Source organism: Hibiscus syriacus, unplaced genomic scaffold (genome assembly GCF_006381635.1).
Source record: "Hibiscus syriacus cultivar Baekdansim isolate YM2019G1 unplaced genomic scaffold, ASM638163v2 tig00001799_pilon, whole genome shotgun sequence".
NCBI lineage: Eukaryota > Viridiplantae > Streptophyta > Magnoliopsida > Malvales > Malvaceae > Hibiscus > Hibiscus syriacus.
In genome coordinates, this window is record NW_024061890.1 from 22968 (window position 1) to 36489 (window position 13522).

General features: G+C 37.5%; 1 pseudogene; it reads left to right on the forward strand.

Moving 5' to 3' along the window:
- The first annotated feature begins 1138 nt into the window (after positions 1–1138).
- Positions 1139–13142, forward strand: LOC120133858 (annotated as a pseudogene).
- The last annotated feature ends 380 nt before the right edge of the window (positions 13143–13522 follow it).

Here is a 13522-nt window from a genome sequence, read left to right on the forward strand (position 1 = left end):
TGGATCGTTTCTAACAATTCTTGTGAACCACCGTGTATTAGAACACCTCCGTCGACAAGCTCGTATCGCCGACAAAATTTTTACTATTCACCAAATTCACTATTCACGTGAATAGTAATGAATAGTAATAAATAGTAAACTAGCAAAAAAAATTGACAAAATTCACAACCAAAAGCTCTGATACCAGTTGTTAGGAAATAAACCGAGTACGAGTAATTTTCCTATAACCAGATTAGTGAGAATGCGAAATAAAAGAGGAAAAATAATACCCGAAATTGATAACGGAGTTTAGTTAATTGTGCTTACGTCTTCGGACTGCTGCAGATCTTTTACTAAGAGAGAAAATTTACAGGTGTTTACAAAACACTCACTACTCACTAGAAAGCTCTTTAGTATTGGGAGAAAGAAATGATTTTTGGGATGGTTTTGAAGCTAAATGAGTTAGGGGATTTTGTAGTTGAAACTTAGGGACTAATCTTTGAAAATACCCTATAGTGCAATGACTAAAGTGAATTTACCCATTCCTATTTTCAACAAACATCTACCAAACTTTGAAAAATATTTTTCAAAGAAACATTTACCAAACTTTGAAAACCACTTTCAAAGAAACATTTACCAAACTTTGAAAACCATTTTTTCAAAGTTGGTTACCAAACTTGAAAACCATTTTAATACTTTCAACATGAACCAACAGAATTTTGCCCCAAGTCAGATTCCACCAGTTCCCCTACCTGCTTATCCTCAACCACATATCTCTCAACATTCCATGCAAAGCAATGAGCAACTTGGGCAAATGCCGAATAACCAAGCATATAATCAAATGTGGCAATATTATTACTACCAACAGCAACAGCAGCCCCAGCAGCGGCTTTCACAGCAACAGTATCAACAACACAAACACTTGCTGCAAGTGCAACAGCAATCATCTGCCTATCGGCAGCCACAGCTACTACAGAATCAGCATGAACAAATATTTATTCAACATCAGCCTCAACAGTATCTTCAGCAGCAGCAGCAGCTTCAGCTGCTAGGCTCTTGTCAGCAGTAATTTCCATCACCAAATCACTATCTTTACTTGCAGCAGCAGCAAGAACAAGATAAAAGACAAGAGGGGCAGATCACAACATCTCAGGTTCATATGCAGAGTGACTTGAGCAAAGAGGTGTGCTTTCATTAACACGCTAGTACACGAAATCTGTTCATTAACACACTGGTTCACGGTGGGATCATTTCAGATATAGGTTTAATTTGAGCAACCCTACATTCCTTTAACCTGAAATAATCACTTAACATCTGTAGCAGTGCAGTCTACTCTTAAATGGAAAAGATCTTTTAGTCATAAAAAGAGGATATAAATTAGAACTTTTGCTCTTATATTTAAGTTGTCATCCTGACGGAAAATTAATGTTTCTTGCAGGAATCCATGATGGAACCAGGTCGACAAACAACATTACAGGTTAATTTAAGTACTATTCTCTTCTAATGAGAGTTTATGCGGTGAATTAAGTTTAGATTTTTAGCTGAGATTAGACATGTCTTAAAGGGTGTAATGGCAAATCTATCTTCTCGAAAGCTGGTGAATAATCAGAGTTCCTTTGGATCTGATTAAGTTGCTTGAGATGATTTTATAATGCTTCCTACCTGCTTTTTCATAACCTCACTTTTGAAATATCATTCTCAGTTATTGTTGGTCCAAAACAAATTCTCTTTCAAATATATGAATGTTCATCTATTTTGTGAATCAACCGTACTCATTGATTTATTTCTTATAATGCAGGGCCAAGATTCATTGCCTAGCAGAAATGATGCATCCAAAACTCAATTCCCAGCAATGATCTTCAAGCCAATGATATTGAGTCAAAGCAATGTGCTGGTGCGGTGTTATCTCCTGTACTAGGAATGGTTACTGTTAGGTGTCCTAACTTAAATGACTAAAGAACATGAAACTTTTTGTTAACTGATCTCTGTTACTTAACCTGAAATCTTTAGATCCGGATCTCTAGATCTAAGATGATGACATAATTTATTTAATTAGTTGAATGTGCACTAAGCTGGCGGGGAGTAAAGGAGAAATGATCCAGGCTCGGGAAGAACATTGTGGCATTGTTAGTCATCTGGGGCAGGCTAGTTCATGACTGATGCAGCCACCTAATGGGACTCTCTTACAGGAACTAGAAACCTGGGTTCAGACATTTTTGGAGACTAATTTAAACCTGGTCAACTTGTTTCATACCAAGAATGTCAATGAAATAGTCTTTGCTACTCATTTCCGTTTTGGATAACCAGATCTCAATCGGTAATGATAATAAATAAGAAACCTAGTGAAGAAATTAAAACAATTACAAAACCAAATGGAATTTGGTCCAAAATAACATTCTAAGTAAAATTAGCAGTTATTTGACTGCTAAAGAAATTTCAAATAACTGTGTCAACTTGCAGTGACCAATCAGATAATCAAATTGGAGGACGTTAATATAAATGACAATCCTCTTTATAATCTCAAAAGATCATCCAATTTGTTTTTTTGTTTTTTTTTTGGTTACATCGGGAACTCGAAAGGGGCAGTTGGTGAGTTTTGAACCATAAACACGTTTAATATTATTTCTTAAAATAGTTGTATAAATCAACTTTATTAAATTTTAGGTCCCCAATAGTTTGGAAGTACAGTTGATTAGCCATCGCTGAGTGATTGCTCAGTGAAATTTAGTTGTAACAAAATGTCTGGGTTTGTTCATATTATAACTAGAACAAATATACTAGTAGATTTGATTTTTATGGTGTTTTCCCTCCCATTATCTGCAAATGGGTGGCTTAAGTCTTTCGGGTAATTCAATTCAAGCACAGATTCAGTTGGATTTGATGTACTATACCTATCTGCTTGTGGTTGCATTGTGATTAGGACAATGTTTTGATTTTATCTGCAACAGCTGAGACTTGAGATAAACACTAATGTACTTCCTTAATAGTGGAGACACTGACAGAAAGAAAAGGAGCAGAGTAGGTATTTTAGAAAACAAAAGCTAGTGGCTCATATTTAACAAAGATATTCAAGATTCTTTTATATGTTTGTTGGGAAGTTTCATTTATTTGGGATGTGCAGTGCATTGTCCAATAGAAATGGACCAAACTGCTGGTGCCTTATCTTATTTGTTCATAGTTATTGTCAAAACAAACATGGTATATTATTTTGTTATCTTGTGCTTCTCACAAAGCCGACAAATTTTCGTCCCGTTTCTTTGGTCCAGTGGCAGTGGGCTTACAGATTTCTATTTCATCCATTTTCTTTTAGGACTGCCAAGCATTATACCATGTCCCTTATTGATATTCCTAGTTTTAACATTTATTAAACTTGCAGCTTCTTGGCTCTCCGAAAATGATGTGATTGATTACGTCAAGTTGATGATATGATTTGAGGAATCTGTTTTTACTGCTGTAGTGTGTCTCATTTTTACCATTTGGTATGAGAGAAGTTGAAAAAAAAAGAATCTTATTTCAAAACAAGAACGGTGAGAAAAGGGTCTCACAGATAAAAGTTGACGTATGGGATGAGAGTGACACTGTTTGCTGTTACCATAATCATGGTTTGGTTGCATAATTATTGTATACAAAATTGATTCAAGACAGGTTTTATCAAGAAGAAACTGGATTAGGAAAATGAAAACAAGTAGTAACAACAAAGCTGAATATGCTTAAGGATGGGATGAGATGAGATCTACTTATAGGCTACCCGTTTATACCAAAAACAAATGAGTTCTTTAGAAGATAACCTATCAGCAAACCAAACCCGAACTTGAGAGTGGAAGAAGAGCAAAACAACTCTAAGAACAACAACCCAATACTACTTTTTCACCATCAGCTGCAAATAAAATGAAACCCAAAGGCAAAGCCATTGCTCAGTGCAATGCAGATGCTGGGCTTCTGGCAGAGTTTGAGCAGTCAGGCGTGTCTGGTAAGTCCTTTAACTATTCAAGATCAGTTGTTTATGCTCCGCAAAGTGTACCTGAAGAACAAATAACTGCTTATTTGTCAAAAATCCAAAGGGGAGGTCTTATTCAATCCTTTGGTTTGTATGATTGCTATTGAAGAACCAATCTTTAGGATCATTAGTTATTGTGAGAACTGCTTTGAGCTGTTGGTTTTGCATTTGGATAGCAAAGATAAGTCTAAAGGGTTCAAGAGTTTGAATTGAATGGATGCAAGAAGCCTTTTTATGCCTTCATCAGGGGATTCCTTGGGAAAAGCCATGGCTTCTAGAGAGATTTCTTTGTTAAATCCAATTTGGGTTTTTCCAGGAGCAGTCAGAAGTCATTTTATGCTATATTGCATAGGATTGATGTGGGAACTGTGATCGACTTGGAACCTGCACGGTTAGAGGGTCCTGCGTTATCATTTACTGGTGCTGTGCATTCACAGAAACTTGCTGTTAGGGCAATTGCTAGGCTGCAGTCACTCCCTGGTGGTGATATTGGTTTATTATGTGATACAGTTGTGGAGGATGTTCCAAAGCTTACTGGCTCTGACAGGGTTATGGTGTACAAGTTCCATTATGATGATCATGGCGAAGTTGTGTCAGAAATCCGGAGGTTGGATTTAGAGCCTTACCTAGGTGTGAATTATCCAGCGGCCGATATCCCTCAAGCTGCTCGTTTTTTGTTCAAGCAGAACCGGGTGAGATTAATCTGCGATTGTCATGCAAATCCAGTCAAGGTCATTCAAACTAATGAGCTGCAGCAGCCTCTCTGCTTGGCAAATTCAACATTAAGGTCACCTCATGGATGCCACATACAGTACATGGAAAACATGGGCTCCATTGCCTCATTAGTGATGGCAGTCGTTATTAATGATAATGATTCAAAAAAACTCTGGGGACTGGTTGTCTGTCATCACACTTCTCCACGCTTTGTGCCTTTCCCCCTTCAATATGCCTGTAAATTCCTCATGCAACCATTTGGAATGCGGCTATACAAGGAGCTTCAATTAGCATCACAACTAACCGAGAAGAAAATTTTAAAGACCCAAACCTTAATTTGTGATATGTTGCTCCGTGATGCCCCATTTGGTATTCTGACACAATCCCCTAATATCATGGACCTTGTAAAGTGTGATGGGGCTGCAATGTACCGCAATGGAAAATGCTGGCTGTTGGGTGTGACTCCAACTGAATCACAGGTAAAAGATATAGCTCAGTGGCTTCTCAGCAGTCATGGGAATTCTACGGGATTGAGTACCGATAGTTTGACCTGTGCTGGCTATCCCGGGGCCGCTTTACTGAGTGACGCAGTTTGTGGCATGGCTACTGCCAGAATCCATTCAAAGAACTTTTTGTTCTGGTTCAGGTCTCATACTATGAAGAAAGTGAAACGGGGAGGAGGCAAGCATCTCCTAGAAGAAAAGGATGGTGGAAAAATGCATCCAAGGTCATCATTTGCTGCTTTTGCTGAAGTGGTGAGGAATAAAAGTTTGCCTTGGGAGATTCCCGAAATTAATGCCATTCACTCTTTACAGCTTATAATGAGAGATTCATTTCAAGATATGGAGGACAGTGGCTCCTCGGATTTAGTTTGTGGGCCGAAGAATGAAACTAACATCCAGGGAATGGATGAACTCAGCTCAGTGGCTTATGATATGGTTAGGTTGATTGAGACAGCAACAGCTCCGATATTTGGAGTCGATACATCTGGTCTCATAAATGGTTGGAATGCAAAAATTGCTGAATTGACATGTTTACAAGTGTAAGTTATGTAAGGTTGTAGGAATTATAGAAATGAGCTGTTCAATTCCTTAAATTTAGAGATTCTGTAATTATTTTTTGTTTTTCAATCCCTTGTTTCAAGGGATTTCATCCCTTAGGATTAGTATCTTTCCTAACTTAGAGTTTCCTAGTTTAGAGGCATTATTTGTATATAAATATGTAATATGATCTACTGAATTAAATAAGAAAAAATAACAAACTTGTTTGTTTTCTACAGTCTGTTTTCTACATTCTGTTTTATACAGTCTGTTTTCTACATGGTATCAAGTTAGAACGATCAATCCGATTTCCGCTTCTCTTTAAATCAATTCCTGTTCAATTCTATTTTTTTTCATGGCTAATCCAAATCCCTCAGCATCTGAAATCACTTCCCATATCAGCCTCTATCAATCTGATTTTCAGATTTCAGATTCCTCTCTTTCACCGATAACCTCCTACAAACTAAATGGGAACAACTACCTACCATGGTCCCAGTCCGTACGGCTATATATCACATGAAGAAGGAAAATCGCCTATCTTTCTGACTCAATGCCGATTCCAGAAGAGACAGACCCAACAGTACATGGCAGAGTGAAAATACCATGATAATGTCATGGTTAATAAATTTCATGATTCCTGAAGTAGGGGAGAATTTCATGTTGTACCAAACTGCTGCAGAAATTTGGAATGCAGTGCAAGATACTTATTCCAGTGCTGACAATACATCGGAGCTCTTTGGGATTGAGAATCACATTAAAGATCTCAGACAAGGAGACCTTACTGTCGCACAGTACTTCGGAATTCTCAACAAGTATTGGCAGCAAATCGACTTATATGAAAAGAATGAATGGAAGTGCCAGGAAGACAACAAATTCTACAACAGGCAGACAAATCATATGAGAGTTTTTCAGTTTTTATCTGGACTGAATGGAGAGTTCGATGGAGCAAGAGGAAGGATTCTTGCCACCAAACCCCTTCCTTTGGTCCGAGAAGTTTTTTCAGAGATTCGGAGGGAGGAAAGCCGATGATCTCTGATGGTGCCACCAGTTCAGCGAATAGATGCTTCTGCACTTGTCACCAGTTCCACCTCTAGGAACCAACAGAGGAAAAATCACCCCTGGTGTGAACATTTTAAGAAACCAGGCCATATGATAGACCAATGTTGGAAGTTGCACTGAAAACCAGCCGATCAGCAGCCCACACGGTCCAGATTTCAAAAAGAGGCCCATATTGCCTCTCAAAATGATTCCTCCAACAATTTTAGCAAGAAACAAATAGAGGAGCTGCAGCAGATTTTGAGCAGTATGACAGCCAAACCTACCAATGTGGCTTATACTGCTACTGAAGGTAATCATTCATATACTTCCTCGGTACAATGGATAATAGACTTGGGTGCATCAGAACATATGACAGGAAATGTTGATCTCTTGGAGGAATATAGTGAAAGCAGCTTACCAGCTTCTATAAAAATAGCAGATGGCTCTCTCACTACAGTCAAAGGGAGTAGTTCTGTTACATTAAACAAAAAATCTACTACTTCATAATGTCCTCTATGTTCCTAAACTTGCATGCAATCTGTTGTCAGTCAGTAAATTAATTCAAGATTATGGTTGTAATGTTGTGTTTGGAACTGGTGGTTGTATTTTTCAGGCACAGGACTCGAAGAGGGTGATTGGCAGTGCTAGGCTGGGCAAAGGATTGTACACCGTTGGAGGTCACGCATCTCAAAATCATGCCTTATCCAGTGCTCTTAGGAAACCAGTTTTATCTTCTGATCTCAATACCAATAAAATTATGTTATGGCACTCTAGATTAGGTCATCATAGTTTTTTCTATCTTTCCAAAATGTTACCAAACTTATTTATAAATAAAGATCCTTCTTTGTTTTCCTGTGAAATTTGTCAAATAGCCAAACACACCAGAAAACCATATATTGCAGTCAAATTTGAACCAACAACACCTTTTTTCATTATCTATAGTGACATTTGGGGCCCTTCTCCTGTCAAAAGTATTTCTGGTATAAGTGGTTTGTGTCTTTTATAGATGATTACTCTAGGACAACATGGGTATTCTTAATGAGAGAAAAGTCTGAGGTTGAGTCTCTCTTTAAAAGTTTTTATCAAAAAGTTGAAACTCAATTTGACACAGAAATCAAAATTCTAAGGAGTGACAATGAGAGTGAGTATTTGAATAAAACCCTTGGGCATTTCTTTAAGGAAAAGGGCATTGTTCACCTTACTTCTTGTGTCAACACACCTCAACAAAACAGGGTAGCAGAAAGGAAAAATAGACATCTTCTAGAGGTTACTCTGTCTCTTGTTTGTTGCTAATGCTCCTAAGTATCTTTGGGGGGGAAGCTCTTCTTACAGCCACTTACCTCATAAATAGAATGCCAAGTAAGACCTTAGATTTCAAAATTCCTACTAAGGTTATGTTTCAGCTTTATCCCCATTTTAAACATTTAAACTCAAGTCTTTCTCCACGGGTGTTTGGGTGTACAACCTTTGTTCATATCCACAACAGAGGGAAATTAGATCCTAGGTCCATAAAGTGTGTGTTCTTGGGCTATTCTTCGAGTCAGAAGGTTTACAAGTGTTACTCACCTTCCACTAAAAAGACATATGTCTCCTTTGATGTTACATTTTTTGAAAACCATCCTTATTTTCCAGAAACAGAAATTCAGGGGGAGAGTTACAAGGAATTTCAGTCTGTTCAAGTCGATACTTCTTTACAACCTATCCTTTCTTTACCTATTACTGTCTCTCCAAAGCCGGCTAGCACTGTCCCAATTACTAGTGCGGATGATGAGAATAACCTAAATAACTCTGATGAATTACATTACTCCTTATCTCAACACTCTAGTCCGTGCAAAACACCTTCCACCACTACAAAAAAATGCACCTAACATTGACCCTGAAACCATAACTCCCCAACCGAAACAACTCAGTGTTTACTCGAGAAGAAGGAAAGATGTTGCTGAAGAAATTAGTCAGCCTAGAATTTGCCAATAACCAGATTTGGATCCTGTTGCAGCTGAAACAAAAGGTAATGATGGTTCCCAAGAGGCTACTACTGTTGATCTTGATGATTTTCCTATTACTATTAGGAAGGGGATAAGAAAATGCACTGCTCATCCCATAAATAAGTATGTTGCATATGGGAAATTACAGTCTAATTTCAGGGCCTTCACTGCCAGCATTAATAGTGTGAAAATCCAAAGAAATGTGACAGAAGCATTTCAATCTCCTGAGTGGAAAAATACAGTGGAAGAGGAGATAAAAGCGTTGCAAAAGAATAAAACATGGAGTTTGACAGATTTTCCAGAAGGGAAGAGAGCTGTTGGATACAGGTGGATATTCACAGTCAAATACTATTCGGATGGGAACGTGGAAAGATACAAGGCAAGGCTGGTTGCTAAAGGTTTTTCTCAGTCTTATGGCATCGACTACCAAGAGACTTTTACACCGGTTGCAAAATTAATACCATCAGAATATTGTTATCAGTAGCTGTTAACATGGATTGGAAATTACATCAGCTGGACATAAAGAATGTTTTTATGAATAGGAACCTTAAAGAAGAGGTATACATGGAGGTCCCCCCCGGATTAGAAGGAAAGGTCACTAAGAAAACTGTGTGCAAGCTCAATAAATCCTTATATGACTTAAAACAGTCTCCCAGGGCTTGGTTTGATCGATTTGCTAAGGCCATGACACAGAATGGTTTCAAACAAAGCCAAGCGGATCACACATTATTCAGAAACATTACACCGAGTGGTAAGATAACCCTCCTAATTGTCTATGTAGATGATATGATTATAACTGGCAGTGATATAGAAGAAATAGAAAAACTAAAGATGAATCTTGCAAAGGAGTTTGAAACCAAGGATTTAGGGAGTATGATGTATTTCCTGGGTATGGAAGTTGCAAGGTCCGAGGAAGGGCTAGTCATAAACCAACGCAACTATGTTTTGGATCTTCTTGCAGAAACTGGGATGCTCGACTGCAAACCAGTTGAAACTCCAATGGAGTCAGGCTTGAAATTTTGCAAGGAAATGACTGGAAATCCAGTAAACAAGGAGACCTACCAAAGGTTAATTGGGAAGTTGATCTACCTTTCATTGACCAGGCCTGATATTGCATACTCGGTGAGTATTGTCAGCCAACATATGAGTGATCCTAGAGAAGAACATTTGGAAGCTGTTAACAGAATCCTAAGGTTCTTGAAGTTTACCCCAGGAGCTGGACTTATATTTAGAAAAAATCAAGACAGAACAGTGAAGGTTTATACGGATGCAAGCTGGGGAGGTGAATTAACTAATAGAAGGTCGGTTAGTGGCTACGGTACCTACGTTTGGGGTAATTTGGTGACTTGGAGAAGTAAGAAACAAGCTGTTGTCTCTCGAAGTAGTGCTGAGTCAGAGTTTAGAGCAATGGCTCTCGGAATATGTGAAGGAATGTGGATTAAAAGACTGCTCACAGAACTGGACTTAGATGACAAGAAGAATTTTGAGATTTTTAGTGACAGCCAATCAGCTATGAGTATAGCAAAGAACCCAGTGCAGCATGATAGAACGAAATACATTGAGATAGACAAACATTTTATTTACGAGAAGGTCAACAATGAAGTTGCAAAACTACAGTACATTCCGACGAAGAAACAGCTGGCAGATATCTTCACCAAAGCCTTCCACGAGTGACTTTTAATGAGTTGTCATTCAAACTGGGTATATACAACATATATACACCAGTTTGAGGGGGAGTGTAAGTTATGTAAGGTTGTAGGAATTATAGAAATGAGTTGTTTAATTCCTTAAATTTAGAGATTTTATAATTATTCTTTGTTTTTCAATCCCTTGTTTCAAGGGATTACATCTCCTAGGATTAGTATCTTTCCTAACTTAGAGTTTCCTAGTTTAGAGGCATTATTTGTATATAAATATGTAATATGCTCTATTGAATTAAATAAGAAAAAATAACAGACTTGTATGTTTTCTACAGTTTGTTTTCTACATTCTGTTTTATACAGTTTGTTTTCTACAACAAGCTAATGACGCGATAGGGAAATCCCTGATTAATGAAGTTGTTCATGAGGATTCACAAAAAGAGATTGAAGATCTCACAAAAAAAAGCTCTGCAAGGTAATCTAATCCTTGTTAAATAGTTGAAGTTAAAAAATAAATAAACTGTTTTTCTTTTGACTCAATATCATAGTATTGTACTTGTTTTCTGTCCATATTTCATTCAATGCATTGTTTGTGCATTTGATGTCCTTTCTTTACAGTCATCTACCGAATAATTAACTCTACAAACTCCAATTCCATCACTATCGTCTTGGTTGCATTTCTCAGTTTTTCAGTCTTCTGTTTCGAACATATCTTCTAATAAATTCAGTATCCTCTATTATATGAAGCCTATGTTGGAATTCACTTTGGTCTCGTGTTGTAATTTTAGTGCATTCAAGTAAAAATAAGCACACGTCACTTCTGCACTCATCATATTCAGTTTCTATGAACAAGCCGTATGATTACTCTGTCACCTTGCATTCCAGTTACAGTAGATTAATTTGAAACCTATATTGTAGTGCAACTTTTTTTCTTCTAAACTATCTTCTTCAAATGATGTAGTAACTCATGTTTACATGACAATGTCCAGGTGAGGAAGAAAAAAATGTTGAGCTAAAACTCGAAAAATTCGGGCGTCATTATCGTAACTCAATTGTTTATATTGTAGTCAATTCCTGCACGAGAAGGGATTACATAAATAGTGTGATTGGAGTCTGATTTGTAGGACAGGATATTACATCTGAGAAAGTTGTGATGGATAAGTTCATTCATTTACATGGAGATTATCGGGCTATCATACAAAGTCTTAGCCCCTTGATCCCTCCAATATTTGCCTCCGATGAGATTGCCTGCTGTTCTGAATGGAACGCAGCAATGGAAAGTTTGACTGGTTGGAGCAGAAGTGAGGTCATAGGTAAAGTGCTGACCGGAGAAATGTTTGGAAGTTTATGTCAGCTGAAAGGTCATGACATGTTGACTAGATTTATGATTCTTTTGTATCAATGAATTACCGGCCATGATACTGAGAAGTTTCAATTCGGGTTTTTCGATAGAAAAGGAAAATTTGTAGAAGTTCTCTTAACTGCGAACAGAAGGACTGATGCTGATGGGAACATAATAGGCTGTTTATGCTTCTTGAAGGTTATTATACCTAACCTGCAGCAGGCAAGTGAAAGACACCCGCAAGAGGAGAAAGAGTTGTTTACAAAACTTGAGCAATTAGTTTACATGCGACAAGAGAGAAAAAAATCCTTTGAATGGTATTGGGTTTACCCGCAAACTTTTAGAAACTACAGCTATTTCTGTAAATCAGAAGCAATTCCTTGAGACCAGTGATGCATGTGAAAGACAGATCTTGGCAATAATTGAGAATATGGACTTGGGAAGCATTGAGGAAGGGTATGCCTCCATTCTGTTCCCTGATCTACATTCTAGTCTCTACATTACTTCTCATTTCTTCCTTCGGCTTATAGTATGTGAAAAAACATTTAACTTTAAAAGAAAGATGTGTTACCTTCTTGATACAACTTTAACAAGCTTGTTCACAATTCTTGACTACGTTTACGATTTTGAATATTATTATTTTTTATTTCTTTTTCAATGCAGATTTGGTTCAACCTATTTCCTTCACCTTATTTGCGTCGCTCCTTTAGGTCACTAAATACTAGTCGCCTTTCCTGTTATTTGTAGCATCATGGAGCTAAGCATGGAAGAATTTCTTCTGGGAAATGTTCTCGATGCTGTTGTCAGTCAAGTCATGATTTTGCTCAGAGAAAAGAAACTGAAATTTATTCATGAAATTCCAGAGGAATTCAAGATACTATCTCTATGGTGATCAGATAAGGCTGCAGCTAGTCCTGTCGGATTTCTTGCTTAATGTGGTGCATCATGCTCCTTCTCCAGATGGATGCGTAGAAATCAAGGCTTCAACTGGTCTTAAACTAATACAAGACGGCAGCGAATTTGTCCGTTTACAATTCAGGTATCACCATGACAGAAGATTCCTTCATAGCCTCGATTTTTGCTATGCCATGCCCAAGTTACTACATGGTTAATCCATCAGATATGACCGTTTTTTTCTTCTGTGCTTGTAGGATGGTTCACCCCGGTAAAGTCCTTCCTTCTTCTCTTATCCAAGACATGCTCGACGGTGGAAATCAATCGACAACACGAGAAGGAAAGCTTCTAAATAAGATGAAAGGCGATGTTCACTATGTCAGGGAACATAGAAAATGCTACTTCCCCATCGTTATCAAAATTAGAACAAGGAAAGCAAAAGGCATAAAACCAGAGTGACATGAACCTCTTCAAGCGACCTCTGTGCTACGTTGTCGTGCCAATGGGGCCAAATAGCTTTTATCTTGCATCCCAAAGCCTCTAGCAAATAAGGTAAGCAGCAGCCTTTTAATTAAGGCAACATGTTGGTTTTACCGGGATCTCTTTGGTTCATCTTTTTGATTACTCCAATAGCAATATAAAATTGTGCCTTTAGGGTTGGATTTATTAGAGTGAAGTAAAATAATGATTAATTAAAAATCAACTATTTTAATAATTCTAAAAATTGAATTATACCCAAACATTTTCGTCTTAATGCATATATTACAATAAAACTAAAATTCATAGTAAAAAAATATTGACATGTTATGTGATATGATCATACTTCCTCCATGGATGCATTGCATTTTTTTCCAATAAAAAAAGAAATAAAAACAAATTGGGCCAATTATAAA